The 6,609-nt window shown below is 42.1% G+C and overlaps 1 long non-coding RNA gene across 1 annotated transcript; it reads left to right on the plus strand.

Annotated features, from left to right (window-relative positions):
* Positions 1 to 595: 595 nt before the first annotated feature.
* Positions 596 to 5,398, plus strand: LOC140216231 (uncharacterized). The gene is made up of 2 exons (XR_011892931.1): positions 596 to 2,008; positions 5,197 to 5,398. It is a non-coding gene; the product is annotated as an uncharacterized lncRNA (long non-coding RNA).
* The last annotated feature ends 1,211 nt before the right edge of the window (positions 5,399 to 6,609 follow it).

Consider the following 6,609-nt stretch of genomic DNA (forward strand, 5'->3'; position numbering starts at 1 on the left):
ACAGTGACTTAAAACAGTGAATTCCTTAGAGGGGCCAAAATTTTGGGGCGCATGAGCGGCACGTATAGTAGAATGCAGTGTTCCATTGTAAAAAAATTTTTGATGTAACAAAGTAGAGTGCTGAGTGTTACGTCTTTGTTACATCAAGGTTCAACAAAAATTAAGCGCTGGAAATCAGCGCTGGGCGCATATGCAACTGGATCCACACTGAAAACATTTGAGAAAACATTTTTTTTAAAAATACTCTGTACATTTGTATAAATCCCTACCTGCAGATATTCCTCTGGTTTAGCCTAATTATGTGCTGCCTACTTAACTTACTGACGCAGCACACGTATCATTCCGAAATTTGCTTTTAGAAAATGCACTGAGTTATTGAATTTCGCGAACAGAAAAAAAATTGCAACTTCCAATATAGCGTGCTTCCTAGGCTATTAAATAGCTACAATGTTCAAGGAACGTACTGTTTCCATCAGTGGCTTACTCATGCAGTAAGATGTACTGCTCCTACACCTTGTAATAAAAAGCATATGCATCGACACATAGCAGCTGATATTCTTGCTTATTTTCTCATGACAGAGGTAGATGGGGCACATGAACCTATATGCTCACACAAATCAACGTGACCAACTACTGTGGAGACATGGCAACGAATTCTTTGTTTACCTTGTACACCACAAGTGCGAGGTTTGCGCATTCATTTGACTTCATGAAACCCTATTTATACTACAGGCTTTACGGCAATGCTTGCATGCAGTGCGGTGAAGCGCTCGACAAAACTGCACATATATTATATGGTTTGTTTGATATTAACTCGAGATGCAAACGTTTGTGCAGGCAGGCAAGCAATGTTTCCATTCACACAGCGCACCAAAAGAGCGTGGTATATGCATTGATCTGGTTTCATGACATCGTGCTTTTGCCACTAGCTTTACGGCAGTGCTTGTGTATAGTGCTGCGAAGCACGACGGAACTGCACATTATTATACGGTGTGCTCGAAATCTACTCGAGATGCAGACGTTTGTGCAGGCAGGAAACGAATGATTTAATTCACGTAGCACAACACGAGAGCGCGCTCTATGCAGTCCTTTCATTTAATAAAACTCTATTTCTGCCACAGGCTTCACAGCAATGCTTGTGTAGGGGGCTGTGAAGCTCGACGCAGCTGTAACAACATCCCACGGTACACCCGATTTTTACCGCGTTTGTTTTAAAGGGCCCCTCACAGGCTACATAACAAATTTTGGTTATACGCTGAAAGTTGTTACGTGCCCTCTAAGAAGTGTTCTACCGCAAGCATTTTTCAAATTGGTTCATTAACAGCAGAGAGAGAATTATTGAAGTGCCGCGAACACATGATTTCAGGAGGCAAGCGTCGCCGCCTATATAAACACTCTCTCGACTTTCCCCGTTTCGCCTGTGTAAGCGAATTTCCTTCACTGCGTTCTCCCATACCGGAGCCGAGGGGTCGCGCGGCGGGTATACCCTGCCGTCTTCTTTTTTTCACCGTCACCGGCACACTTCCGGTGACGGTGTCGTGCGAGCTGTTGCGCTTGTCTCGTTTCCTGTAGCGGACGATAATGCGCGCTCTACACGAGAACACGTGATTAGCGGTATAAGTCAGTGCCCCAGCACTGAGGCAAACGCGAGGGGATGAAGGAGCATGATCGCAATGCTGGAACACAGTAGACAATGACGTATAGTTTCGTTCTCTGCGGGCGTGCAAACGTCGGAAAAAGGAGACGAAATGGAAATTCATATTGCTACAGTGCGAAGTAAAACAAAAGCACCCAGACATTCGGGTTGTATTTTTCATTATTTCTCTAAACTTTAATTAGTCCACTGAAGCAACGTACAGATTCAACAAATAACTGATGCTGCCTTGAATCTAAGTCACGTGTCACTCTGAATGACATCACAGCACAGCCTGTGCTCCTACGCAGCAGCAAAGTTATGGGCATTCATCTGCTTGCTGCTGCGATAACATTATCACACTTGAACTCAGAGGTACGATTTTTGTTGTGTGAGGTTATAGATAGCCAGTAGACTACTTGTCTGATGTTAAATGCTATGACCCACTGGCAATCCACGATGCACTCAATGAAAACGTTTTTATGCTGTGTGCGGCGTGACTCCAGTGACCCACACGCAAGAATTCTCGCTCTTGTGTTGCCATCTGAGGTTTGAAATTGCAACTAACATATATTTTTATTGCATTGGACACGGGGTGGCTAGTTTGTTTCGGAGAGTCGAGTAACGGCGCATTTCTCAGTTGGGTTTCTTGCAAACTTTCGCCGCAGTTTTTGAAATACGTGCCGTTGGAATAAGTACCTGCATTTTTCTTGCTACTCCCAAACTTTTCAGCGTGTCTAATAGATAGATCCTCATGCCCCTTCCGGATGCAAAAAAAAAAAAAAGCACAATGCAGAGGAAACAAACTTAGTTTTGGGCCAGAAGAATGCACCAGCAACTTCGCGATCACCAGCGGATGAGTCAAGTGCTTCAGTGTCAGATGTTCAGCAGTGGACAGACAGTGAAATCAGTGACAACGATAGTGTTTACGAACCATCACAGACCTCAGCCAGCATGTCGAATGGAGAGTCAGACCTGACTGATGATTCTGAGGTGAATGATTCAGGATACGATGCTCTCATTTCCCTCAGCCCATCTCTAGAGAAATGGACACCGGCAACAACCACTTCGCCTAGTGTGACACCGCACTCTAGGCCGCCCACTATCATTCAGTTGCCATCTAGCCGTTATGCCCCATCTTTATGTTCACTGTTTATTACGGATGACATTTGGCAAATGATGGTCAATGAGACAAACAGGTTCACACAACAAGTGTTGAAGTCAACTACTCCTAAATCTAAATCACGGTTGAAAAATTGGACGGAAACCAATGCCCAACAAATTAAAGCCTTTATTCGAATACTGATTTGTACTGGTCTCCTCTGTCTTCCTACTCCCAAATCTAAATCACGGTTGAAAAATTGGACGGAAACCAATGCCCAAGAAATTAAAGCATTTATTCGAATACTGATTTGTATTGGTCTCCTCTGTCTTCCTACTCCCAAATCTAAATCAAAGTTGAAAAATTGGATGGAAACCAATCTCCAACAAATGAAAGCATTTGTTGGAATACCAATTTGTATTAATCTTGTCCATCTTCCTATCTGAGTCACTACTGGGCAAAAAGTAACCTGTATGGTGTTGAACTCATTCGTCAAAATATGAGCCGTGGCCGCCTTTTCCCTACTTTTGAGGTTCCGGCATTTTGCGGACAATTAACTGGTTGCAGAGTTGCAGGATCATGTCTTTAAGATCCATCCTCTGGTAGAGAAATTGAACCAAAATTTTTGCCACTGTGCTTGAGCCGGGAAAGGAGGTTGTGATAGATGAAACAATAGTGCCATGGCGAGGCAGACTTTCGTTCTTACAGAGTCAGGCTGTTCAAGGCATGTACCAAAGACGGTTACAGGCTAAAGGTTGATGTATATGCCGGAAAGTGTGACTGAACAGTTGGCATCGGACATGCCGAAGATGTATGCTTGAAACTCCTGCAAAATTACAAGGAAGTCGTGTGCCCGCTGTACGTAGACAACTTCTACATGAGCTTGCCACTCACTCTTCGCCTTCTAAAGGAAGACACTTTCATTCGTGGCACAGTTCGCTCAGTGAGGAAAGGGCTGCCAAAAGATCTCACTGAAGTAAAGGTTGCAAATGGCAGTGCTACCGGACTTCAGTCCAAAAATGGAGTGAAGGCACTGAAGTGGATGGACAAGAGGCCTGTTCTGATACTCACATCTGTCGCCAAATATGAAGCAACTTTGGTGGACAGTGGGAAGAAAACAAGGGACGGCGCACCAATCATGAAACATCAGGCCGGTCTCGATTGCAATGCAGCAAAAAATGGCGTCGACTATAGTGAACAAATGACGTTATACCACAACTGCCTTAGAAAAGGACTCAAGTGGTACAGAAAGGTAGCTGTTGAGTTGCTCATTGGAAGTGCCATCATAAATGCGTGGAACATTCGTAGCATGCTTGAAGGAAACTCTACGCCAATTACAAAATTTCAAGATGAACTAGCTGGCTCATTCACTGTTCGGCCCTCGTCAAAACAACATCGAAGAAACTCGTGGGAGGAATGTCCACATGCTAAGAAAAACTGGCACGTCGGCACACTCAGTGGCACTGCACTGGCTGCTATGCGGCCAACAGTACCAGCAGTAGCCCAAACACTACGGTGAGAGTGAGAAAAGTGACCACTTTCTGTGGATAATCCCCTGGCAAGCCATTCATCTGTTTGTTGTGCTTTAATTATAAGCACAAGTAACCTGAGAAGCAAGCTAGCTTCAACCGTAAAATGAGTAGGATGAAAACTTCAAAACATGGTTAATGTTCCTACTAAATTTTAGCCTTTCTCTAACCAATAAATATTTCTAACACAGGAACTGACTTCTTGTCTTTTCTAGTGGCAAGCACTTTGTAGTTCAACATGGTTTCTAGCATCTTGAATTCATTGAAGGGCTACAGAATGTATTAAAGAAAGATAAAAAGGCATAATGTTGTGCTGAACGTGATCAAGGCACATGTACAAGAAACTATAGTTATTTGTTCGATGAGGACAGTAATGTGCTTTAGCAAGTTAGAAATTTGTTACGAACTTGCCCACATTCACATCTTAACAGATTTAGCAATGTTTCCACTACGTAGAGAACCTTGATCTACAGTGCTTTTATCACCCTGAAGAAGCTAGGTTGGTGTTCCTATTATAAAATGTGTACTTAAAAAGCTCAATCTCTCTGGATTTTATGTTGTTTTACTTGACATAAGCTTACGAGGCTTACAGATTACGTGCTCATATCTCAACCTAAATACCCACTTCCTTTTCAATGATTTTCATTTCTGTAAAAGCTCAGTAAATTTCGTCAGACGAGAAGTGCAAATGCGTTTTTTATTCTTTCATACTTGGTGCTTGCTAGCCTGCTGCGATAGTGAAGTACAGCTTCAAGAGGAGAGCTGACTGAATAGTTTGCTTTTCTGTATGCATGCAGTATTACACTTGAATGCAAGCCTTTTTGAGCTTTGAAAATTTTTTAATGGTCTTGTTCTGTTGGGTTATTAACAGAAAATGTTGAAACCTTACTGTACATAAAATTTATTCTATAGCCTGTTTATTTTTACAATAGTGATTGTTCTACAAGTGATCAACATCAGCTAAACAAGGGAGGCCTCTGCCTGCAGCCAGTGTTTCAACAAGAGGACTAGTTGACAAAGATGAGTTTGTCACAACGTTGGCTCCAGCCCAAAACATTCCTTATTCGACTTGTATTTACATCTTCCTGTGAATCTGTTTGTTGCTCCAACTCCAATACACAAAGATGAGTGGAATGCATAAGCTTACTTGTAGAGCTGCTCAATGAACTGCTGCATAAGTTCAACTCAACTGCAACGTTTTGAACATCAGGACATGTGTAAGTGAAAATTAGTTTGTGATGGCCATGTGGGTCTGTTTTTCTGCCTGAATAATAGGGAGAGGAGAGCAAGATAATTGCTTTGAGAACTTTTAAGCAGAAAAAGCATGGTGGATGAGGAGCAGTGGCCGGGATAAAACATTTCAGGAGTTCAATGTAGTAAGGAAACAGGAGTAATATGATTAACTTTGCAAGAATATGAGACCATTATAACACTAGGGGAAACAGACTGGCCAATCACAATGAATTTTCAAATATTGTAACTGATCTAGAACACCTTGCACGGCTGCTGTAATTAGGAAAAAAAATGTAGCACTGTCTTAAAAAGACAGCTTTTTTGTTTGTTTACTCTGCTATGCCACTGTACACATTATTACTTGGAACAGATAGTCACCATATGTCTGGAGGTTTTAGATCACCTTCTTGGTGTGCTCCCGATATATGAACAGTTCAAAAACATTAACATTGTTGCTTGGTTTATTGCCAAATAGACCGGCACGTAACGACTGACTAAGGAAGCAGGCGTGTGAATATGCGCACCCTGTATCCAATCAACCCCTATATCAATCAATTTTGTACAATTAGACCTCCATATATTGAACTTTAATGTAACAAACCGTTTCACTTTGCAGAACTTATTTGGGGTGCATATAGAAACCTTCAATTTATTGAATTCTGTTTATCTGCAATTTAAATTTAATGAAATCATATTCTTCTAAAATTTAAATGAGGATATGTGTTGCATTTGAACTGTAAATTCTATGGACGTACAAGCGCTTTTCGGGAGTAAAGCTTCACGATTTCCTTCCCTAGTTTATTCGACTTAAGGACAAATTCTGCAGCAAAGTTATAAAACGACCACAGGCGATAAGCAGCTGAATGCGAGGTATCTGGTACAGACCGACGGCGGAAAACATACAAATCACAACAGCACACATTCAGGCGAGTATGTAAACAGGCGAACTAAGCAGGGAACAAAAACAATACAGCACTGCTTTTATAGGTCCCGAATGATCAGAGTTTTGTCAAAGTTGGTGCAAGCACACATCCGCAAATAAAACTGGCTCCCTCTGTGCATTGCCCAATACTTCAAGAGCTGACGCCTACACGACCACCAGGGGAGGTTAT

Source organism: Dermacentor andersoni, chromosome 2, assembly GCF_023375885.2.
Source record: "Dermacentor andersoni chromosome 2, qqDerAnde1_hic_scaffold, whole genome shotgun sequence".
NCBI lineage: Eukaryota > Metazoa > Arthropoda > Arachnida > Ixodida > Ixodidae > Dermacentor > Dermacentor andersoni.